The sequence below is a fragment of the Neopelma chrysocephalum genome, unplaced genomic scaffold (assembly GCF_003984885.1).
Source record: "Neopelma chrysocephalum unplaced genomic scaffold, ASM398488v2 Primary Assembly neopelma1_25, whole genome shotgun sequence".
NCBI classification, from domain to species: Eukaryota; Metazoa; Chordata; class Aves; order Passeriformes; family Pipridae; genus Neopelma; species Neopelma chrysocephalum.
Window position 1 is genome coordinate 29,631,390 of NW_020897694.1, and position 26,784 is coordinate 29,658,173.

Below are 26,784 nucleotides of genomic sequence, written 5' to 3' on the forward strand. Positions count from 1 at the left end.
CAACAACTTCTGCTATCTTTTCCGGTCTAGTGATATGTTTATATTTTGCAGGAACACTGATTGGGTCAAACCCCAAGGGTCACCACCCCTGGGGGTTACCACTTTCTTAGCTTCAGGGGGAAAACCTGGTTCAAACCACTACAGAAGGAAAAATAAATAAGTAAATACATAGGCAAAGAAAAAAGATCAGTGAAAATAATTTGTGGAATAAGTAGTACTACACATGACCAAAAAAGTGTTGACAGTAAGGGTAGAATATAAAACCAACAATATATCCATATTAAAATATTCCTAAATTTTAAATTATAAATACTTATGAATACTTGAAAATACTCAACACCTCTTTTACTTTTATACTGAAAAGTGACATCCCTGTTTTCACTTTTAAAAAAATCATGAAACAAAAAAAAAACAAACAAACAAGCAAAAATTTTTAGAGCAATATTTTTTCTAAAGAATCTTTCTCCACTACAAAGTTTCCTGCACTATGTTGTCCTGGGTTTGGCTGAGATAGAGTTCATTTTCTTTACAGTACCTGGTATGCGGCTGAGTTTTAGATTTGAGCTGAAAACTGTCAATAACTCAAGGAAGTTTTAGCTGTTGCTGAGCAGCCTTTGTACAGAGTCAAGGCCTTTTCTGCCTCTTGCCTCACCTCACCAGTGAGCAGGCTGGGGGTGCACAAGGAGTTGGGAGGGGACACAGCTGGTACAGCTGACCCCATCCAACCAGAGGGATATTCCATAACATATGGGCTATGCTTGGCCCCATAAAAACTGTGGAGAAGAAGAAGGAAGGAGGTAATGTTCAGAGTCACCATTACATGTAATGCACTCTGGCTTTCCTGGGAATGGCTGAACACCTGCCTGTCCATGGGAAGTGCTGAATTAATTCCTTGTTTCGCTTTGCTTGTGTGCACAGCTTTTGCTTTACCCATAGTAAACTGTCTTTATCTCAACCCACTAATTTTCTCAATTTTACTCTACCGATTCTCTCCCCCATCCCACCCTAGAGGAGTGAGTGAGTGGCTGTGAGGGGCTTAGCTGCCAACTGGGGCTAAACTGTGACACATTTGAACATTTTCCTGTGCCAATACACAGAAAACATGGTCAAGCCCTCTGAAATTTCTTCCTTCCAATTTCAAATAAGTGCTAGGAGAAAGCAACTTTCATGTTTGGAAATCCTTGCAATTTTTCTTTAACACTAGCTAAAACTATGAAGATGTTAGAAGCATAATATGGTGCTATTTTTGTTTGTTTATTTAATTCAAGGAATAATAAAACAAAAATAATAAAGATAACAATAAAAATGAAATAATAATTAATGGGGAAAAATGATATTTCAGTGTCAAGCAACCCTAAATAGATTCCAGAACAGATGTGGCTTCATATATTGAGAGAACCACAAAGTTGTGTTAATGCAATGCCCAAGCAGTAAAAGCTGGGGATATACAGGTGAGCTGAACTAAGAAAATCTTTATTCTGAAGGATTGGTTTCTTCCCTCCTCCATGTATTTTTACTATCTAGCAATTTTTGGAGCTAAGTGCTAGATGTGAAACAGGAAAAATATGCATAATTTGTGTGAGAAAGCAGCATAACATAATTTTTATGAAACTTTGAGAGCCAGAGGGAAAAAATAAGGGTATAAAACACACACAAAATATGGACTACAGGTCACATTTTTTCACTTAATGTTTCAGTCTTTGACTATGCCTGATCTTTTTGACAGAACAATTTATCCCAGCACAAAACTCTGTAAACCCATTTAACCATAATTTTCACTTCAGTCTATCATAGCTTGTAATGAGAGAGTAACAACTGGCCTATCACTTCTCTACTAAGCAGTATTAGACAGTGCCTAAACTTTTGTATACAATATATGCCATTTTGAAATTGCAAATGAAAGAATTTTGATTAATTTATCTTATCCAAACAACAAATCATCCCCAATTCCAAGACATTAATAACTGAACACCAGTGGAAAAACTTGCAAATGAAGAAACCATCTATGTTATTTGCACTCACTGAAATCAAGGAGTCTAACAATTATATCCTGTTGAGGTACTGAGTCTATACATACAAGCATGTGTGTACGTGATTGCTGATTAAAAGAAATTGCTAGATACAAAGAATAGTATATATTAAAATTTAGACTAGCCATCGTGACCTGGTCATAGTCATGACTAGCCATCATGACCATGTCAAAACTCCTTGCAAGATGTTTCCTTTTTATTACCTATAACATCCACATATGCAACTACTGACTAAGATGACAAATAAGTATTTTTAATTCTCAAAGCCTTTACATTCCAGTTTTATTACTAATATCTTTGTAACCCAAAATGATGAGTCAGTTCCTTTGTAACTGAACTTCTGTATATGCAAATACAGATTTAACAGTGTATCCTTTGTAAAAACTAGCATTTTAAACCAAACCTCACATGACTGTTTTCAGTTCTTGAGAAACAGAACACAGAAACCCAGATGTATCAGAAGACTGGTTTCATATGTGAAAGACATTGATAAGTTCTCTGTTCATCCAGAAAACCCTATAATTTTAGCCTTAAATTAAGTCTAAACAAAACAGAGAAAGACAAAAACACTGGAAAAATTAAGAGAGTAAATGTTTTATTTGAAGAACACAAATCCATAATGATAAAATATTTCTTTTCTATCCATCTACTGATTTTACTGAGTTTACTACAGCATTTGATGAGTAGTAAATACTACTACATGAAGAATAAATGGAGATGGTTATACATCTTATTCCAGAGAGTCCATAATGTCTGTATTTTTACTTCATTGAAATATTCTAGAACAGCTGGAATCAAAACCTAAATAAAGATAGCTCTTCATCATGTTTGCCCATATATCCATTTGCTTCTTTTAGCTGTTAGAATCATGCATATATTACTTGGATTAGACCTGTAAAGGCAATGAAAAAGTAGTATGGACACAAAAGATCAAAGTTCAAAGTATACATTCTTGAATTTCCTGGTAAAATGAGTTAAACTTTACTTTCAGCTACTTTTAAAGACTGAAAAGCAGCGCAACTGCAATACTAGTATATTGCATTGCTTTCATACTGTGCAATCAGTTATCCTTGTCCAAAATGATGATTTTAGTCATGTAGCATGCTTGCAAATACCTCAATTGAAGGGAACTCCAATTTTGCCTTAAATACACATTTGCAGGGAAAATGTTTCAAGGTTTTTCAAACAGTTGATAATTTTAGTAAAGGGAGATTTAGGAAAAAAGATGTTTTTGAGAAGAGTTGACTTTTACTGCTAATTCATAGCGTAGGGAGGATGTTGGTTTCTTTGAGGAGGAAAGATTTAAGAAGGTGTGATAGGAATTCTTGGAGGAAAAGTCGCTTTCTGAAACTTTCTGAAGAGAGAAGAGGTCTTTAAAGCTACAGATTATAAATGAACTGCAGTTCTTTGGTTATCCAAAAAAGTCAGTGACTAGTCATTATTCATCTTTGGTATAGTATTCGTATTACTTTCCACAAATTGCTCTTTATTTTTTAATTCTCATTTTTAGTTGCCTAATAGCTGAAGGATGAGTAACAATATGAGTTTCATGTAAAAATTCTTATGCAAGTCTTTAATTTTTACAGCTATTTCATAAAATGTCCGTAAATATAATTCCAGAGAAGGTTTATAGAATTTCAGTAAGTCATACACAAAAAGCCACCAGTCAAACTAAAGGAATAATAGTTCAAGCATGTATGAGATACCACCCAAATTAGAGGTAAGAATGTGTAAAGAATATGAAAGCAAATGTTTGTCTACAACAAGACTAATTTTATCTCATGTCCCAAGAAACCCTTTAAGTGCAATTTGGCAGCCCCACGAGATGATGCTGTAACTGTGCAACCGCCTTAAAATATTTCTTTAGCAGTTCACTTGCTGTTCAAGGAAGTTGCACTCTCTGACTGAATAACCTGGAAATAATATGAGATCGTTCACTTTTCCTACCTTTTAAAATTAGATTACTTACCTAAACAAAGCAAAATTGAAAAAAAAAGACTGCAACCATAAATGCATACTGGAACTAAATCCGATACTATTTATTATTGAACACTAAATTTATGATAGATTCATGAGCTGCAGGGCGACTGGGTAGGGAGAAGTATATTTTGTTATATGTTTTAGCTGTATATTTACTTTTTTTTCAATAATGAAGGATTCTCATAAGAAAGCTTTTATTTTTTCTCTCTTTACAGAATCCTGAAAGCCAACTGATTTGATTTATTCCACCAAAATTTGATTCAAATTATTCAAGAAACACGACATATCCAACTTTAGATGGAGATTGCAGACTTCAGCCTCAGATGGATATTCTCTATTTGACTTTGGCTCCTTCTGCTTTTCTTTTCCCCCCTTGCCACATTTTTCCAAATTTCTTTTTTCCTACATAAAGTAAGGAGAAAAAAAAATCTTCAACTAGATGAGTCGATGCTGTTTTGTTACCTTCGTGTGGTTTACAGCTTAAGTGAGTACTGAAAAGAGTTTAATAACCATTTCTGATGATTTGGGACAAGTTTCATCCATATTTTGTTTTCTAAGGAATTTATAGTTCAATGTCCAAATGTTGCGAGGTTGGGTTGGGTCGGATTGGTTGGGGTTGGTTTGGGTTGGTTTGGGTTGGTTTGGTCTTCCTCCCCTGAGAAACTAGCACTTCTCATCTCTTCAATAAGTATCCTAGCTAGCAGGAGGACATTGTTTTTTGACCAGTCCTAAAAGAGGAATTATGTCTGGTGAGGGTGGCAGGGATGGAAATGAAAAATATTCAGATAATAATGAACAAAGAAAAACCCATAAACAATATAAAAATAGAAATTGCTACCAAAAAGGAATTCTTTCCTAGAAGCTTCTTTCCACAAAACCAGCAGTATTTCAGTGATGCTGTTGCTAATTCAATTTCTCTCTTTCTTAGTGTTAAAGGAGGAGGACATTTTACAAAAATAAAATTAGAAAACTAATTTTGTGTTTTCTTTCCTGTAGAGACTCTGAAAAAATATCCATTCTTCTCTTGCGCTTACTATGTCAAACTTTTTTCTTTGAAGAATAGACACTGTTGCTGAGCATCCTGACCATTAATAAAGTCTCATTAATAGCTTGTTATTCTTTCTCTTCATGGCTAGAAAAAAGCAGTTCTCTGGACTCCTCTGTCTATCTTTCAAATCAGACAGAATTAATAGCAATAACATGTGCTTTCTCACTGGGATAAAAAGGGAGTGATATGTGATGTGTTGCCCTTAACAAGGTCCATTTTTTTTCTTAATGACAACAAAATACATAAATGATGGTTTGGATCCTTAGGACATGATTGGAAGTATAAAGAAGAGTAATGCAATCCTACACTAAGATTTCAATGTCAGTGTTTGGAGTTGAAGATATTTAAAATTCCAAATAAAAGAAATGAACTTTGGAATTTCATTTCAGGTTTTCAGACATCAAGGCTAGTTTTCATGGACTGAAAATTTAAATAAAAAGATGCACACAAGACTGAAGTTTCTGGGGCTTATTAAGATGTTCATGACAAGTCTAATAGTGTGCTAGTATTTAATATAGAGCTGACAAACTAATTCCAGTAGGTGTGGGGGCATTTCAAAGCCATTACAGAGATAAAAAGGGAATATATCATCAGTAGGGTCTTCCTTAAAGATGTACAAATATTCCTGAATGCCAGTGATGTGGCAAGCTTGTAGAAATGACAGGTGCAAAGAAATTTTTCCACTATATGAAAAAAAATCTTGTGATTTAGGAATAAGATTTCTTTCAGAAGAAGAATCATTTATTTTCATAACATCAAGTCATTAGTACAATCATTTCAGTCCACTCTATCCAGAAGTAGGACTACCGCCATATACCTGAGTAGATAGATTAAAGTAGGTGTCCCAACATTATCCTAGTAGTGATGCCCTCTTTCCTGGGTCTTCAGAACGCAGAAAATTGCTTCCAGTGAGGTATCATCAGGCAGGCTTCATTCTAGTGAGTGACCAATGCACATAGAGTTAGGTGTGTGTGTATATATACATATGTGTGTGCACATAAATGAGGAGGGTGAATTTTGCTTAGGTATCTGTAACACTATAATAGCAAAGACAAATTATGACAAATGGATTAATTGCATTTTTATCATAGACTGACTGATACTTTTTTTTTATTATTATTTGTATAGCCTGTTACTTGGGGACCCCTGGTGGCCTAGTGGTTAGCATGCAGGACTCTCACCGCTGCAACCCAGGTTCTATTCCCCGGTCCCCCGGGCAGATGGAGCTCGTTAGCCCTGTGAGGTCATCCATCTAAGAGAAGGTCACTCTAAACAAACCTACGTCCTGAGGACCTCACTGCCATTGTCCAAGCTTGCTTGGCCCCGGCAGATGAACCTTAGGATTAAAGGGTGGGCTCAGTTCAGCGCATGCTGTGCCTCACCTAAAAAATCCATTGCGCAGGCTTGAAAGGTAAAAGACCTTTCCCAAAATCTTCGTTCGCGAAGACTGGCCATTATATATACAGCCTGTTACTCCAAGTCTACCTTTTACTCTCCCTTGAACCATTCATCATGACTAGGCTTTGCGAACGAAGATTTGGGAAGGGCTCTACCCACGTTTCTTGCAAGCGCGTTGGTGGCTAAAAAGGCCAATATGAGAAAGGCAAGTCCGGTTGCAAAAGACACAGCAGAAAGACTCCTTAGATGGTACCCTTGAACCATATTCTCTTTTAAATATACCTTATATTGTTTTCTCTGAGTGGTTTTGCTGTTGACATATACATGCTTTCACTGTGTTATTTTATTATTGAAAAATCCATTTATTGCTGCAAATTGAATCCTTAACCATGAATATTATGCCCTAATTGAAACCAATCACATCCAATGTGTCAGCTGGCATATATGACCCTCCTTAGATTCATCAAAGCCAGTAGACTTGAAATTTAAGTTTTCAGTACCATCTAGAAGTACATTCATGTCACTGGAGTTCACTCTGTCGGGGCCTAAAGTTTTTCAGAAAAACTTCCTCTAATTTTACTAATCCTAGAATCAATCCTTATGTCCAATATGATGATTATAGTTCAATCTTTCACTGAAGGAAGACTCCAACTGCCTTCTGTTCTAAAATCAAGCAGGACTCTCAATTGCATGTAGGTGAGAGGAAGGTCACACTGAAGTGTAAAAAGGATTTGTTCGGGGTTTTTTTGTCCTAAATCATAGCATAGCACCTAGCCCCTTTTTATTTTGTTTGTTTGGGGTTTTGTGTTTGTTGTTTTTTTTTTTTTTTTAACTCTACTCCTGAAACATCAGTTGAATAGATGACTTCATAGGTTAGAAAACCCCATATTGAAAGTTGAACTGAACTGAGTGGTGCATTGCAGTTTAGGGGAGAGTTGGGAGAAACAACTTATAAAAAATAACAATTCTCCTGCACACTTACACAACCTCCACAGTGTTTCTGCCGAGGAAAATTGGTCAGGTGGTAGTCTAATCCTTCTTTACAGAACCAGGTTTTATTATTTACTTGGGGAGCATGCCAAGTATGCCATATATGGAGGGAGGAGAGAGGAGGGGAAAGAAGGGGAGGGGAGGGGAGGGAAAGTAAACTGTTCATTAAACAGTATATGATATTGGACAGTGTGATATGAAAGCATACATGTTCCAAAGGGTACATGGTATGAGGTAGAAAATTAGGAAAGATCAGTCTTTTCTGATAAGCTCCCTGTAGTGTGGCTACTAGAAAAAAGACTTATAAAAATCCAGTAAAAATTACTGGCATCTATCACAGTCAGAATAAAAAGTAACAAAAGCCTGTAAAAGCTGTCAGAAAGAACAAACAATTTTTGATCCATAGTAGTTAAAAGAAGTTCGTAAACAAAGCAGGTTTTATTTTCATTTCAAACAGTCCTGTGATCAGACTGAAGTGAGATAGCAGCTGCTTAAATAAAGTTAACAAGCCAGATACTTCAAACTCAATAAAATGCTACTGTATGGTATGGTGTGGCAGTTTCTTTTAATGAAAGTCAGCTTTCTGGCTACAAATAATAAGTGTTATCAGAACTTCCATAACAACACTAGAAATTTCACAAAGAAGGAATTGTTAACACTGATGGTGGGTAAGCAACATATTTGAGGTTAAAACTTTGGGGTTTAAGCAGGCTATAAGTTTACTTTGCCTGGTGATTCTTTAGTCAACAATATTTTCAAGTGATAGTACTTGTTTTTATTTGAAAGTTGCTAAAAATGGATGCCAAACTGCTGAAGTTTTGTGAATAAATATATAAGGATTTTTACAAATTACAGTTGTTTTCATCCAATCAGAATTGTTAAGGTTTCCCATCTGTTACTGAGTTATCATACAGGAAAAAAATCATCCTCTACTTTTCCACTGGCCAAGTAACATTTATCAGTTTACAACCAGAGACTGAAGTATGAACTGCACGTACATGAGAAATTTCACCTTTTTAATCTCCAGTTTCAACAGTATCCCTCTAGGAAGTTGCATTTTCAGACTGGAAGAAATAATTCCATTTTGGAGAAATGTGCCATCTAGGAAGAAGAGAGCGAAAAAAAATAAGCTGGGCAGAATGACATGAAGATCATGACTTTGCTTCATATGCCAGGCTTATCACTTTAAATTTTGCTTCTAAGTTTCACTTGCACTTTACCTACTGGTCCATTACACTATATTGCATCTAATATATATTGAAGTAAAAAGATGTAATATTAGTTTAACAAGAAATGAAAAGTGTCAAAGAAATGCTCCTTCCCCTTAAAACAATTTCTTTCCTTTCCTCTTTTTCACAGACTTCTCCCAGATTCCCACCAGAAGGTAAGATGAGGACCTTGGACTACTGAGGGTTCATCATTTAACTACCACTAAGTGTTACATGGCACTAGTAAAATAACTATTTCAAGTTCTTGTTCTTTAAAGATTAAATGTGTTACCCCGTCACAGTACTTTTTTTTCTTTGCCTTGCACTACTCTTTATCATGAATATTTGTCTTCCCCACGACCATTTGTGGGCTACTGTAGTATGTTCAGGCATTATACCTACAAGTACCATAGAAGACTGTGAGTTAATCAATAAATCAGTGTTGAGAATAGCTTCAGTAGAATACAATAGATGAGATGTGTTAATAACTGAACTAAGAGTATAAGCCGCTGGAGAACACTCATGGAAGTGAGAGAGACAGTCCTGTACCAGGCATGGTGCAAGTTTGTTTGTTTTGGTTTTTTTTCAAGGAAGGAAAGAGATTAAGCTAGCAAGTTTAATTCTGACGTTCCCTAATTTTTGGTAGCTTAACTTTGCAGCCCTCACAATGAACTTCAATACAGCATTTTGAATACAGCATATAATGTCTTTTGACATGTATAAACATTCTTATGATTAGTAGTCATAGGTTTTATTTATTGTCATGAATTGTGTCCAATCCAATTTGGTTTCATATTGTCCAATTTCCAAGTATCTTTCACTGCAAAGAGAATTTTGGAAATCTGTAAATGTTAGGGGCTCAGTTGTAATACCCTACCTTGGCAAACTCACTGAAACATATCTGTCAAGCACAGCAAAAGCCTTGTAAAATGCTCCACTGCTGTAGGCCATAGAAGGGAGCTATAATAAACTCTGACCCATAAAAAGTCATGTAAACATTATAACCTGTTTTTACTAGCCTTTTAAGTGCCAGGAGCAATTGATCTTATATGGCTTAGGTCTTTCCAGCTTCCAAGTCTGTTTGAGCATCTAGGATCCTACATGGGTGTTCAAATGCCTCTGGCTTTGGAAGCCTAAAATAGGAACAGATACCATGCTATCAGCTATTTAGTTATTCACTTCAGACAGATGTTTGATATTTCCAACTGAAAACATTTAAAAATGAAGCACCTATGGAAATCAACTGACTGTTTCTCTATTGTTAATCAAAATAAATGTCCATGCAATCTTGAGCTGTTTCTCTAAATTGCTGCATCTGTCACACTGAAGAGAATGACAGGGGAAAAAAAGGGAAAAAGAGAAGAAAAAGAAAAATGTTTCAAATTTAGAGTAACTGTGTGCTTGCCTTAGGGCTCTGTGATCATGACGGCTTCCCTAAGGTTCAACGTTGTTACTTGTTTTGAGAAAAATGCTGCAAACCTTAGTCCTTAGGGGAAACTGAAGTTCACTTCAATGCAATTCAATGGGATTTTTTCCTGAATAATAGCAGAAGGATTTAGCTCACTGCTAACTTCATGAACAAACAACATGAATTTTACAGCTTTTGATTTCTGCCAAATACTTTCCCCATTAAATTGCTGTGGAAAATCAGCCATACAATTAAAACCTATTTTATGCTTTCAATAACATTAATGAAGCAATTGTGGCTTTCAGAATTTTATATATGCGTGTGTATATATATATGGGTGTATTTTGCCATCACTGCAGCAGCTGCTGATGGCCTTAAACATCTCCTAAATACATAGACTTAGTAATGGAGGTGTACATGACTCTGTTGGTTATTTAACCTCATTAAAAAAGCCCAAAATCTCTCCCCTATACACATAGTTGCCGTAACATGCAGAAATTTGCTACTTATTAATATGTGTACTCTATTCCTTCTTTTCTGGTTAAAGAAAATTAAAATATAGATGTAATAAGGAGGTAGTGTTCGGAATTTAAAGCTAGTTTCCATACAGCTTACTTTTCTCAGCAGGGGTTTGATGCCACATCTGAATGTAGTGTAATTTTGACATACTAGTGTCTGAACCTGGATCTAAATGTAAAAACTCAGATCTATCGTTTGTTTCACCACATTTTTCACTTTTGAATACTTCCACCAGAAATCCCTTTGGATGAGGAATAGTTTCTTACTTTAATAGGAATTTTGTATGTGGAGAACTGGTGTATCGGGACTGCCTGAGATGGAGTTCATTTCCCCATAGCAGCCCTCACAGTGCTGTGCTTTGCATTGTTAGCAAGGTTTTGATAACACACCAGGGTTTTTAATACTGCTGAGCACCTCTGGCACAGCATCTGCATTGTCTCTCGACATTCTTCCCCTGCATCAAGGACAAGATCCTGGGAGGGGACACAACCAGGCCAGCTGACCCAAATTAACGAAAGGGATATTCCATACCATATGACATCAGCTCAGGTATAAAAGCTTAGAGAAGAAGCAGGAAGGGGGGACATTTGTTATTTACAATGTTTGCCTTCTGGAGCAACATTGCTGAAGCAGTGCTTCCCGGGAAGTGGCTGGACATCACTTGCTAATGAGAAGTGGAGAATAGGCCTTGTTATTTTCCTCTTCGCTTGTGTGTGCACAAACTTTCACTTTTGCTTTGGTAAACTGCTTTATCTCAACATACTAGTCATTTTCCATCTTATTCTCTCTCCCTTGTCTGGCTGGAAAGGGGAGTGATAGAGCAGCTTGGTGGGCACCTGACGTCCAGACAAGGTCAACCCACCAGTGGTGAAAAGATCTTCTCCAAAATGAAATTACTGTCTTGGTGTAAAAATATATCTCATAAGGGGAAACTGTTCTAAATTCTAGTTTTGATTCTTCACAGAACGCCACAGTCAAGATTTTGGCCTAAGATTTTGATTCTGAGAAGCAAGAGTTGCAAAATTCACAATTCTGTTCAGGGACATAATACTCACTTTTCTGTGTATTTACCCTGGAGATCCAAGTTCAGAAAGAATGGCCCAAACTTCTGAAGAGCAGAATATGCTTCCCTCTCTAAAGCCAGAGTTGCAGCGATCACTTCAGGGTCACAATACCCATCTCTGGAACATTTACACTTTCTGTGCTCTACCAATCAAAGGGATCACAATCCTGAGCTGAGTGGCCAGGGCCTATGAGGGAAAGTGCAAGGACATTCGGATGCCTCAGATGGGAATTTGCAGTAAGTGCCTTCCTGAACGCAGAATTTTATGAGTAGGCAAATAAAAGATATATGAACAAGGAATTACCTACAGAAGAAAAATGGGATATAAAATTTCCTCATAAGGAAAGGAAGATCTTCCAAATATAATGATCAGGCAAGCATCTCTCTTACGTAAAAAAACCCTGGCACTACTCCTGATCACATTTCGTAAAGGTTAAAATTTGTTCTTCACACAACTCCTAAGTCGGCTGATCCTTCCTCAGGTATTTTGTGTAGAAGAATCATCACTTAGACCATTTCAAAAGGCACTGAACTTTCCAGCACTCCTGGTACTTCAGTGATTATGTGTATGACCTCCTTCAGTAACTTTGACCACAGAAATTAACAACTGGAAATTTAGGAACAAGGGTCAGTAGTATATAAAAACATTTGAAGTAAAAGGATACCTTCACCCATGCAAGCCTTTCTCTCCAGTATCTAACTTAAAACTTTAAGCTTTAAAGTTCTAAAACTTTATTTTGCAATCATGAGCTCCCAGTTCCATATTTCTGTCAGGTATAGGTTGGGGGGTTCTCTCATTGCCTTTTTACAGAAGTGCAATTCTACAATACTACTCGCATTTGGGAAGTATCAACACCACAAAATGAAGTTATTATTCATCTTTTAGTTTTCTCCTTTTTAACCAGTCTGTAGTATTTGCAGACCCACACAGTTCGAATAATTTTCTTCTCAGAGAGCATGTACAAAGTTGCTGTGTTTTCACTTTGTGGAAATTGTTTCCCTGGTGCAGATACAGAAGTGCTAGTACACTCCTGTTTGTATTTAGCTGTTCCTAGAAACAGAGCTTGATATTTAAATCCAAACAGTATACTAACATCTTGTGCCTGGCTGGTGTGAAATCTCATTTGTGCTGCTAAGTCTCAGAAGCTTAGAGAAAACTTGAGATGAACCATAGCCATTAAACTCCAGTTTTACAACATCCTTCAGAAACGAAATAGTGACACTCAGCCCCATGGACCCAATGTTCCTTCAAGGACCACAAATCTGCGTGCTCTGCCTGAATACTGGATTTGGCCTTTGGATTTTTTTTCATTGCCCACAGAAGAGGGTTGGAACTAGATGACCTTTGAGGTCCCTTTCAACCCAAACCATTCTATAATTCTATGATTTTTATTGCTAACCCTTCCGGTGTACAGACACAGTGTTTAGCAACAGAACAGAGCAGCAGAACTCTATTTTGGCCTCAGCAGTTATATTTAGAAACTTCCAAATATATTTTTTTTCTACAAACCTCTTTTCTGTAACATAAAAGAACACCACAAACTTTTCTTTTTTTTCTCAGATTTCTTCAGAATTGTCCTCTACTTATATTCATAAAGTTGCCCTAAATAAACACTTTCCCCACAACAAACACTTGTAAAAATATTAATAAATACATACATTCAAGAAAACAGTTCTCAAGAGGCATTCATAATGTCAAACAAGTTTGAACTAATTAAAACTTAACTTCTAAACGGAGGCCCAGTCAAGTACCTTGAAGAAATTAGCACCAGAGGGAAGAATGGTATTCCACCAGTTTTTGCCAAAAGATCTCTATGCCAGCACTTGTGAACAGATCAGTTGTTTGTTCCTTTGTGCTAGCTCTCCTACATGCCCTCAGCTTCAGAACATCAGAGAATTTGTAGAGCCAAAATAAACACATTTTTGCTGTCAACACACTTCACATTTCCCCCTCTCAGTAGCAGTGTAGTAACTTTCAACGTAAAGATTATGAAGTCCTGTGTGGGTGAACTGAAAAGCAAGTTCATCATATCAAGAAATAAACTCACTGTGGAAACTCCTGGGATTTTTTTTTCCTTATATTCCTTAATATTCAGTTAACACTAATCACCCCCAGCTGTTTAATTCAAATCAATAGTTCAGGGTCTGTAAAAAGCCTGTCCTTCCCTAACTGTGTTAGCTGCATATACATTATACCTTACACTTGAATAAAGAAGTTAACCTGAATGCCCTGAAAAATTTTGAAAAAAGCAACATGATGCTGAACACTGATTTCTATTACAAAATCAGTTCACCTGCCAGACAGAAGACTGAATGGTTGTGACAAAACAAGGTTACTGGCAGTGTGACTAGACAGTATTGCCAGGAGGTCAAACAGTATCAGCCTATTCCAGCTGAGAACAACAATTTAGGAATGTGATGTGGCAATATAGAGCTTTGTTTCCCACCCACGCAGAAGCACAGTATCCTATCTTATTTCAACCAGACTACTTCCCCAATAGCTAATCATTATATTCATAATTGTATTCATTCATTTTAGAAATATCACACTGTTTCATGCTTCGATTCACAAATTACACTAGTCAGAACCACAGATGTTGATACTTCTTTGTTGTTTGGATGCACCATATTTTCATTATTTCCATGTTCTTTACTCTATATACTCCTCTTTAAACTTATACAACAGAATATACCTCTATCCTTACATTCTATGCCATACATAAAATTTAATTTACATAAATTGCACTTCTGCAAAATTTCTTATACTCCTTGGACAGTCAGTGATGAACATTGTATTCAGAATTCTCACTTTCCCCAGATTTTCTCCATTTTCTCCTAAAGCAAACATCTTTCTTTAGAGCTGGGAATCTATGTTGAAATTTCTTCTAGAATCCTCCTCCTGTCCTTGATCCTACTTGCTTCTCCAGTATAAAGATGTTCAAGCAATTGTTTACACTAAAGACATTTGTAGTAATGCAAATTAAAATGCCTATACATTCTTTTTCTCAAGACAGATTGGTTCCTATGCCTTTTTAATAATGTCAGTACCTTTAATTTTGATTTTTCATTATTATCAGAAGAGTTTAAAGATTTTATTCAGTTATCATATTCAATTTAAATTTTTAATACTGATAAAATATCACTAGTCAGCTTTAGAAAGTTGTTGCCGCAGACTTTGTGCAGTAAGTAAAACCTTTAAATGATTAAGGAAAAAAACTGAGATTTCAAAGCAGGGTAAGATTCAGTCTAGCAAGATTAATAAAACCTTCCTAGTCTGACTGTGGAGGTGAGTCAGCAGAAGTAACATTTCGTGTCTTGGAATGGTCCCAGTACATGGTAACTCCTCAGAGATGTGTTAATGAGTGGTCAACTACAATGATCTTATTATTGGCAACACATATGGAAATAACTTATTTTTGCTTCTGACTGCAGTAATATCACTTTCCAATACATTTTTAAGTAAGAAAAACCCTCAGGCAAATTACTTGATTTGGGATCCTGTTAGCTTTCATCCATCCTTAAGCATATGAAAAATCTCCATTAAATTTGATGGGAGTTATGGTTCTCCAGGTAGAGAAGAATATTTTTCTTCAGAGCACACATTATATAATTAGTGTTTATGGTAAGTAACAGCAGAGTAAGAGATGATTTGTAAGCAAATTACTATTTCCTTTAGGAAAAAATAGTGATTATGATGGTCTAATTGGGTACCACACTTTGCCCTCTGATCTGATTCTTATTTTGAAATTTTCATTTCAAAACATATCATGTTATTTGTCTCTGCAGTTTCTTCTCACAGATAATTCTCAATAACTCTCCATAAAGAGGTGCCCTGTAGAGTCTTTCTTTTGCTTGAAGTGTCTTTATAGTTTTAAATTCTACCCTTTGCTTTTAGTTTATTATAAACAAAGCAAAACAAAACAAAAAATAGAACATCTTGTGGCAGAGCTATTTTGAACTAAGTGAAACGAATTTACGTTGTAACCAAGACACAATATGATCAGTGTCAAACAGTTCAAACATGTGCCTCATTTCAAAAAAAAACAGAGGAAACTTTTAGTTTTTAATATAATTGCCTTAATTTTTTTAATAATATGAATACCTTCTTCATAGTTCTCATTTGTACTTCCTCATTTCCCTCTCTGTTTTTTTGAACAAGCTGTCTATGTGAGTGTGCTGGGTGGATCTATATTAGGGTCTAACTGTAGCCTGTTACTTATGTATGGCTTACAGATGTCTATTTACAAAATTAAGTTTTGTTTATGCTACCGCTACTACTTTTGTGCAAGCAAATGCTATATATATATATATATATATATATATATATATGTATATGTATATATATATATGCATATATAAAAATATATTGTAGAATATTAAATATACTATAGTAATATTAAATATACTGTAATAATATTAAATATACCACACTGTCAAACAAATACTTACCTGGGGAGGGTATATATGTATACATATACCTGTATCTATGTATACTTCTACTATATACCTGTATATACAATTTAAGTGCACAGGTTTAAACTATTTCAAAGCCAAAGACTTCTTATATTTTATAGGAAAATAACTTACTTTTCCCTTTTAATAAATTTTGTAATCAGACACAGTAGTTGCATGTAGCCTGAAAAATCCCCATATAGAGCAATGTTTGAAAATAATTTGAATTATATTTCTGCTTACACATACATTCACCTGAGGCTAGCTGAAGCATAAAAGCATTAATTAACGATTAATCTATGTTTTTTGCAACAAATTCAATTTTGCATCATCAATCAGTCTCATACAGTGCAAAAACTTAGGATTCAGTTTTCAAGATTATGAATACATTCCACATCATGTGAGGGAAAAGAAGTTGCAAAAATTTAACAAGTGGCAGCAGTTTTGCATCTGGAATTAAGTTGTTCTTATTCAAGCCTGTATATATATGTTTCATTTGTACGCTCAACGATTCATAATCTGCTTTCATTTTGTCATGGTTTTGAACAGCCTCAAAATCCAATTCCTGATTCCTAGCCCCCCTCCCACATCTCAACCCAGTGTGAGATGGGTTTTCCAGACAAAAACACAAGACTCAATATGAGGGGAAGGGAATTATGTTACAGTGACTGTACACATAAATAAATACTACAATACATTACATACAATCTTAACTCTATCTCTACCATGACATATAATATTTACAGTAGGCCAAATCTCTTCTCTCTCCAAATAAAAGTCCAGGAGGGAAGAAGAAGAAAAGACCCCTTCCAGTCTCTGAGCAGCAGGTCTCTCTAGGGCAGCAGTGTTTCCTCTTCCATGCAGCAGTTGCTGGCTCTCTGCCAGCACACACGAGGGAGTCTCCAAGTCTCTCTCGGCCCCTCGTCTCCAAACGAAGGGTCTTTCCATGGGCTGCGTTACCCCAGACAAAGGTTGCTCCACCACGGTCATATCAACGAAGTGCAGAAGCCTTCGTGACGGTCTGGTATCTTCAGGGGAGTCAAACCCCTTTACAGAGCTTCTGTGCTCTGCCTCAAGATGGCTGCTAGCTTCTCTGAAGCTGCAGCAAAGGGGGGGGGCCAAGGTCACCCCACACACACATTCCTTTGGCCGTCCTGGCTCAGCTCTCAGGACAGTCTGAGCTTCTTAAGCTCCTCTCTGCAGTGCATACTGCATTTTAGGACTCCTCTCAGGTGGGAGTCCACCACCCCCTCCTCTTTCTCGGAGGGATCTCTAGGGAGTTTGGGAAGTTTTGGTTGTTCAGTTCTTACCCAAACTCTCTCACTGTCTCTCTCCATCAAAGATCTCTGTGTCCTTTTCTGTTTAGCTGCAATGCCTGCTCTGCTGCTTGCTTCTTATCTGCTTGGCCTTCTGCCACTGCTCCGGTATGCTGCTGTCTCCGCCGTTGCTCCGTCTGCCCACTCACGGTGGAGAAAACTCCTTCAGCTTTCTCAAGTCACAGACCTCAGTCCAGTCTGACACTGTTTCTGAGTTTCTATGACCCCAGCTGGGGGCTGGGGGGGGGCAGAGCCCCCAGGGGCTCCTGGCTCCTCGTGGCTCTACAACATGGCCACCCCTCTTCTTCTAACTACAAGTACCACTCCTTCTTTTCTGGTCTGGTTGTGGTATGTTTATATTTTGCAGGAGCACTGATTGGGTCAAACCCCAAGGGTCACCACCCCCTGGGGGTTACCACTTTCTTAGTTTCAAGGGGAAAACCTGGTTCAAACCACTACATATTTTAAAGATACAAAAAAGTGTTAACCTAAATCACTTCTTTTAAGGTATGTTATAAAACTAGTATTCTTTTTTTTTTATCTGGTACCTTATTCCCAAGGAGTTGTACTATTGTTAAGGATTCGTATGTTGATATGACACTTTAATGCAATTGGTCTTAGAGTTTAAGGTAATCAGTTATTTATTGTAGGATCTGAAATGTGTTTCTTGAATACTGATGATGCTGAGAACTGCATAACATGGTTACCTTCAGACAAAGTTCTGTGCTGTAAGATTTGTACTTTTTTTTTCCTTTAAAGGCAGCGGATGTTAAATTTTCAATATAGTTTTTGACTGTTTTGATAACTGACTTTTCTGCAGAACAGACTTATTTTGTGGGGATCCGAGAACACATGAGAGCTTAATTCACTTCCCATTTAGTTCAATTAATGAAGTTCTATTAATTTCAAAGTTGCAGAATCAACCCACAGGCAAACAGCAACACTAAAGCAAGTCTTAAGAGAACAGTAAGCCAGTTTACTCAGTACTGACAGTATTCTGTCTTCAAAACTCTTTTAGAAACAGCTCACTCGAAAATTGACCTGAAAGGAACAATGTTCCTCTTTTCTTCTTACCCCCAAACTTAGCTGCAGGTGTTCAGTGGAGCCCATAACTAAAAGTGGTCATTGCAGGACTTATCATACTGACTGGCACAATGGTATAGAGTCCCTCTAAGAGTCAGTTTTATTAGAAGATAATCAAAAACTCCCACTCTCAAAGTAAGAAGTGTTGCCTCCACTTCCTGGTCATAGCAATACAGGAATCTTTCTCAAAAGATAAACTACAGGCTGACTAAATATGTTAGAGATAGTCATAAGATGCTACAGTGTGATTGCAGTTTACAGAAACAAGTCAAGGAACGTCGTTTAGATTTGGCCTTAAAACTGTACCTAGTATTTCTAGCCCCCCTCAGAAGTATAAGGCTCTTGTTTCTAGAGTGCAAGCCGTATTCTTCTAATCCTTTTTTTCAGTCTCTTTTCCTACCGACTGCATTACTCTGCCACCATTTTCTTCTTGCTTTAATACAGCAGTGAAACTGCCATATTTGAAGGGCATTACGGCAGTACAGAACTCATCATTAATCTTCTAAATGTTCTACTTCATTCAGGTTTTTCTTTTAACTCAGCTGCCTCATTTACAGTCTGTTAACAAATATTTGTGAGTGGCAGTGAACTACAATCACTTATAGGAATAGTCTTAATTTTGGTTTGCATTCACTACTGCATTCACTGAACTTAACAATCAATTGCCAGACCAGATTTTTAATACTTCAGTCCTCATGCCTCAGCTCTCCAGTTCTCATGTCCGATGCCATCTACGTTTCTGTTATGCTCTCCTGGATACAGCATTACCAGACACTTGCTTCTGGTTTTGAATGGAGACTTAAATGGGAATCATCATCTTGATAGTTATTCCTCAAGAAAAAAAATATGGAAAAGCAGGGAATTCATTTTCATGGATGGAAAGTTAAAAAAAAATTTAAGAGTTTTTATTTAGTCTGCATTGAGGTTGAACCTTGAAAGCATGAAATGGAAAGTCATTAAAGTCATACTGCTCTTATTCACTTTAAAATGACCCATAGCAGAGGGCATTTGGCTGGTGTGTGGGCAACAGGTCTTCCTTCTTTGTATTAATCCGGAGCAGAGAGTTGAACAAGGATCCTTTGTATCTCAGATGACATCTCTCATAGATTGGCTGTTGAAGGGAGATCCCCCCAATTCTTTTTTGGGGGAACTATTTCACTGTGTAGAACTTTGTCTGATCAAGCAGAGTGATTGCTAGGGAAGTTACTGAAACGTTTAAACTGTGGCTTTGCATCAGTCACCACAGCTGTGAAGAAGTATTTGTGATTTTCCACGCAAATACCCTCCCTGCATACATGGAGTATGTGAGTGCTTATTTTTCTTACACCAAGGAATCTATTCTTCTCAAAACTGATAGGTTCCTTTGAGAATGTTCACATCAGCTGACTTTTCTACTTTTTTTTCCTTCCTTCGGAGGAAAAAGAAATGCATCTTTGGCCATTAAGAGTGCAATCATTTTCAATAATAGGTGCTAACCTCATCAGTGCATACCGTTTAGAGAAACATAATCACAAGTACCAGTCCATCATTTATATGAGTCATTATATATCTTGCATCAGAAAAGTTAGTCTCAAGTGTTTGGTATATCTACACTCAAGTTCTGAATGCTATTTTATAATGAACCACAGCACACAACTGTAGAGTCAATTCCATCATTCTTTTTTGACCTGGAATGTTTAATTCCAAATGTTTCTTTAATTCAAGCAGTAGAGACTGAATTTTACCTACAACTGATCCCTACTGATGACCCTGTGAGCCGGGTGTAAATAGCATTGATTTGTTACACTTGGCCTCTGACTAGAGGTGAAATTTTTGAAATGTCTAAAGAGAATCCCTTGAGCCACATTTTAATTGTGTTCACATGGATGGCAAAAAGTATAGACATTAAAATAAAAGTATAATATATAAAAGAAGGAACTACCTCTTTAAAATCAAAAACCTCCACAAACTGTTTTGAAATACAGTTTTTAAAAGAAGTTTTGAAGATTTCACTTGCTCGTGGCCTCCAATGAATACCAATGGCATAAGTTTTATGGCATAAAAACACAAAGTACAAGTGTAAAAGCACTTCTAAAGGTGTATGTATTAATTACACATTTTTAACATCCCATTTTTCAGTGACAAATAAAAACTGATTATGAGAACTGCACAGACAGACAGTGTCAGGGAAATAACTTGTTACAGACTCTTCATCACCACCTGATCCAGAGCAGTATTATACAGAAGTATGACCTTTTTACTCCTTCTAACAATAAAAGGAGTGTAATCACTAAAAATGAATTTTAAAAATTATTAATGCAATATATAAGAATCGATCACTGATAACATCCTTAGCTCTACAAAGCTGAGAACCTCCCTTCTATTTCACAGACATTGAATGTGTCTGAAAAAAAATCTGAGGGGGTTAAATCAGTTATCTTAATTTAGACATTTGAGTCACCAGTAAAACAATCTTTCAACTTCCCTGTAAAGGCAATGGAGAGACATTAAATGATTTTAAGACACGAAAATCTTATCTTCTTATATTTAGATATACACATGAGATGTTCAGTTCTTCTAAGGATCATACTTCTCACTGATAACTGCATAAACTAAATACCTGATGAGGACACATTCACTAGTCTTTTGGTTAGATGTCTGCCAGCCCAGCTGATGTTGCCACTGTTTATTGCATGCCAAGATACGTACTGTCCATCTGACATAGTGGAGGGGTCATACATACTGCCTTTGAGGACTTTGGTTTCATTTTGGTTTATGATTTGGTTTTTGTTTTTTCCCCTACAAAGGCTCCAGACATTCATGAATTTGCCTCAAACTTAAGAAATCAGTTTCAACAGCCAAAAAGGAAGATGAGAATTACTTCTTGTAAAAGGACAATGACCTTAAATTTTTACTAGGAGACTCCTTATCAAAAGAACTTTGTGGAGGCTGAAAATTTGTCTTCAAGGGATCATTGTAAAAGTTCATGTCAGAAAAATTAATGAACATTTTGTAAATACTAAATCTCTAAGTCAAAGGTTCATTGTGCAGGCAAGTGTTAAGGACTGTGAGACTATTGAAAAGTAACCATTGGGTTCTTGCTCTGTATATGAGTTGCACCACTCCAAAAGTATCCACTTTTGGAGAATGGATGCTACAATGTTTTGTGATCCTTATAATACTGTATACTAGTTAGCATTTTTCAGAGTTCAGTTTCCCTAAATACCAAACTACTGTGTTGCACTGATGTTGCTTTACCAAGGTCAATAATAACTTTTTGAATGAAACTTTTGTATCTGGTGTAGCTGTAGTCCTCATCCATCTCCAGAGTAGTCCTGTATGCTTTTCCGTAGAAGTATTATTTTCGAAGCATAACATTATTCTCTTCTTACAGTTGAAAAAAAAAATAATAAAAAAATCCTGTCTGTCCTGTACTCATTTCTGAGGAGCTGTTCCTCACAGAACACTATAAATCCTGTCCATGGTACACATGGATACTGCACTTGTATATTCTATCAAAAAACCCCAACCAACCAATAAATAAATATAATAATAATGGCCCATCTTCGCGAACGAAGATTTGGGGAAAGGTCTTTTTACCTTTCCAGCCTGCGCAATGGATTTTTTTAGGTGAGACACAGCCTGCGCTGAACTGAGTCCACCCTTTAATCCTAAGGTTCGTCTGCCAGGGCCAAGCAAGCTTGGACAATGGCAGTGAGGTCCTCAGGACGTAGGTTTGTTTAGAGTGTCCTTCTCATAGATGGATGGCCACACAGGGCTAACGACCTCCATCAGGCCAGGAGACCGGGGAATCGAACCCGTGGTCGCAGCAGTGAAAGTCCTGCACGCTAACCACTAGGCCACCAGGGGTCTCTAAATAAATAAATAAATAAATAAATAAATAAATGCAAAACCACAAAACAAACTAACAAAAACAAAATTGAAAACAAAACAAAACCAACCAAACAAAACAAACCAAAACCCAAAACAAACCTGCAGGAAATACTGTTTCTAGAAAGGAAGAATAAAAATTGAAAGGAAAATAAAACCTAATAAGATATTTCCATGTGCATGCATGAAAGACACCTTCCTATTTCTGTAACCTTCGTCATTTTTCTAAGATTTATCTAAAGATTTTTGGCTAAAAAAGGCAATTTCTATTTACAGGAGTTGCTGAAGCAATTTAAATAAGTTAGACTTAAAATAAATACATGTGATTTCATATATCTCACTGGAACACATGTTAAAATACATCCTGTAAAGACTGAGATATGAAGAACTTGCTTTAAAATTAATCCAAAATTAAGGAGTTTCTTCATTTGACAGGTGTAGATTTTAAATGTTAAAGGTCTGAGCCTCCATCTTTTGCACGCTCAAAGCTTTCCATGATCTCTGAGTATGCTATAACAATGATTTACTCAGTTTTTCTTGGTTACTTCATGTTACTAAATAATTTTATAACTACTGCCCTATTTTCTGGGAGGCAAATTGAGTCATGAGCAAATTCAATATAAACCCAGACCTTTCTATATGATCCTGTCTCCTTTTCAATAGGAAACCTCTAAATAACTGAAAGACTAGATCTCTTGGAAGCCACTTTACATTATACAATCTGCTAATAAAATTACACCCTTGATGTTTTCCAAATATATCGCTGCATCAGAGCAACATAGTCTTTTTGCTGTGATATGAAAGCTACCCTCAGACTGACAAAATCCCTGCTCTTCATATGCAATATTTGGAAACAACTGCAACCAGAATAAATGTTACTCAAACTACTACCTTAAGGAACCAGGACACATTTAATGTCACCTTTTTACAAATACCTGGTTATTAATCCTAGCAATATCAACCTTTTATTTATATTCCTCACGCAATTCGTGGTTGACTAATAGATACAAATGAAGCTGAATTTTAAATTCATCTGACACTGTCTGTGTTTTAGATGTAAGTCTCTCTCTAACACTTACTATACAATTATATGTGCTTAGTTCTGAGAAACACTGAAAAGTATTTGTGATTCCCAAAGTACAGCTACAGAGAATGTGTAGGAGTGTTAATCGTGTGACATGAAGGGGAAAATTACGTAAATTCATGAAGTGCTCTGTTTTGCACAGCTCACACATTGAAGTCAAGGCAGATACACAAACATGAACAAGTCCAGCACTTGCTGGAAGAGTGCCAGCCAACTCTCACACATAAGAGCAGTTCATGTATCAGTAATGGCTGAATCAACAAGTGACAGATTTCTTTTTACATCTAGAGAAAGGGTGGTTTCACTGCAAAGAGTATATTTACATTCACCTTATGTTCCACCATGATACCTAAAACCAAAGTGTGTTCAATTTGGAAGGAAAAATGGAACAACTTTATGTCCACCAAGGTCTGTTTAACATTCTAGAAGTTCTATTTGTTCTGTCTTACTGAGCTTGAAGGTATTTTCACAATGTCCAAAATACTATTTTCTGCAATGAAAGAGGAGAAAAGAAAACATTTTTAAAAAATAAAAATAAAATCCAAAATATGCCAGTGCAATGTCAGAAGCCTGTTTTAAATAATGCATGAATTACATTGCACATAACAGTTAAAAACCTACTCTGCTTGGGGGAATCATGCAGTCTGGGGACAGGCTAACCTACATGTCATAGGACAGGAGGAATAAATTGGACATACTCAATTTTGAGAGGAAAAAATTTATTAAATTAATAGGTAGATTTATCTTTAATGCAGTAAAGTTTCAACCACAAAAGAGTTTGTTCATGATTTACTGCTGTTGAGGATATCATGTACTGTGTTTAATAACAAGAACTTTCTTGTGTGCTCATTCAAATTTACAAATACAGATTAGGTATTTTGCTGTACTGGTTTCAAAGCCTGCATTTGCTTGAAAAGCTGTGTCACATGCTTTACATAAAATGCACCACAAAGCCCTCATGGTGAATATCCTCCTATTCTACCTTTTCTCTTTATCGGCGAGAGCTCAACCTGGGCACCTCTGTTAAGCAATTTCCAACAGAATCATGATAATGTACCTGTATGATACTGAGGTGATATGACACAGTAAGCATTCATAGTACTCATCTAAGTACTGTGAAAGCTTTCAATTTGGACACGCTTTTATGGCCAACATTTATAGCTATGTCTGGTCCTCTTTTATTTTTTCTGCTGTAATGAACCCCCTTGTTAAAGAAAATAACTCCAGATTTGATGCAGGTGGAGATAGTTAACAAGATGTTGACCTAGTCATCCATTTGAGTCAAAACAACACAAGGGCAGGAAAATGTTCTGCTAATCAAAACATTATCTATAGCTAAGGGTTATTTTAGCTGAGGTAGTTAATATCCTGAATTGTTTGTATAATCCTAATATTTCCTTTGTAATATAGACCATTGTGTCTTCTGATTAGCCTATGTAGTTATAATAAAAATGGATGGTCTTTCACTCCTTTTTAAGTGTCTGTATTCTGTTTGGCTTCTGAGTGTGACTCTATAATAACATATAACATTGAGGGTTCAGGTAGGCACATTTATTAAATAAAAATAGGGAAAAACTCAATTCATCTACACCTAGCATGATGAACAGACACTCTGCTGGAGAGAAGATACTTCTAGGCTATTATACAGCTATTAGGCTGTATAATCTAAATCTGCTAACTTTCCTCATGGACTTTTCTTTATGAAGTTTTGATCCTGTGTGAGGATACCATTGTATACCTCAATATTTCAGTCATAAAGCTTTCTTTAGGACAGGTATTCATAGATACAGAGAACCTTACTGTGTTGAGATCTCTAAGATCATCAGCAGTTAAAAGAGGCTTCAAAAAAGGTTTCAAAGGCAGATGAATTTATTCCTACTTGTACTAAAATAAATAGTTAGTCATCAAGACTCTACTACTACAGCAGTTGTCAGCGTTTTTTATTTATTTACGATTCAAAGATTAAATTAAGGAAAAGCATGTCCTATATGAATTAAGGAAACTCAAGGAGCTGACACATGTAAAGAATAACTGTTGCAAAGTAACCTTATACTTCCAAACATATGATTTAATCAATTATTATCCATATCAAAAGGCTTTGTAACACTTCCAACACAAAATCTAGACTAAAGACCCACCACGATCCAGATGAAAAGGTTTCTAGGAGAGAATTGTTACTTTTTTTCTCTCCTGCAGCCTGCCCTTTCCCTTGGATGCTCCAATCCCAACTTCAGTTCTACTGGTTGTCTCTCTCCCATACCCATCATAATTTCATTCACAAATGTTGGACCCAGATGACCCTCATCCAAGGACTTGACCTTTGGCCTCATTGCCTATTATTGCCCAAGGACTCCCAGGAATAGTCCAGATTAAAAAGTTCTTAGGGAAGAAACCTATCTTCAGTGTAACTATCCTCGTCTGCTTCTTTGACACCCACCTCCCACTGAAGGTCAAAGTTTTTGTCTTTAACCATATTCCCAGATTTAATCTTGGCCTTGGACTGCATTTGAGCCAAGGCCTCCTGCTAGGGCACAGTCTTCAGGTGAGAAATCTTTTTGTTACCTTCCCTTGCTTTAACAGCTTCTTGACAGCACAAATAAAACTGCAGCACACCCCAGGCATTAACATATATTCTGATTCAATCTTTGCCAAGGACCTGCAGACATGGCCCAGACTACAATGCGGCCCAAAAAAAAAATATTCTTCCAGATCACCCCTTCCTTTGGTTCTCCCTTTACAACTGCATGTTCATGCTTTGTCTCTCCTGTGTCTAGCCTGAACTGTAACTCCTACTGCAGACTGGGGCTGAGATAAAGACCTGCAGCCATGACCCAAATCAGCAGTCTAATCCATCCCTTTAAATGGTCTTTTCAATTGCTTATGGGTTCAGACAAAACTGGGACTGCTTCTGCCTTGGCAGAAAAGGAACTTTTCCTCAGAAAGATTTCCATTAACTTGCCCAAGGAAACCTATTTTCAAACTGAGCTCAATTTAGAATGAAAAGTTCTTTTCCACCATAAGGAAACTAAATCTCTCTCTGGAATGTACCCCTAGTCAAAGGTAGGGCAAATGGATTATTTTTGTAATGACCCAAGAATCATTGAAACATACACATGGATGACTGAATATCAGACACACGTCTGAAAAAGGTGTCTTTAATTTTGCAGTAAAAAAATATCTTTCCCCAAACATACTGCAGAATGTGCTTGCTCCCCTTTTTCAATAAAAAAAATAGTAAGAAAAGGCTTCTATTCTTTTTGTTTCTTTTTTTTTTTTTAGTGCTCAATAAAGACATGTTAGGACCCTGAGGATCGTGAGGACCTTCCTGTCCCTTC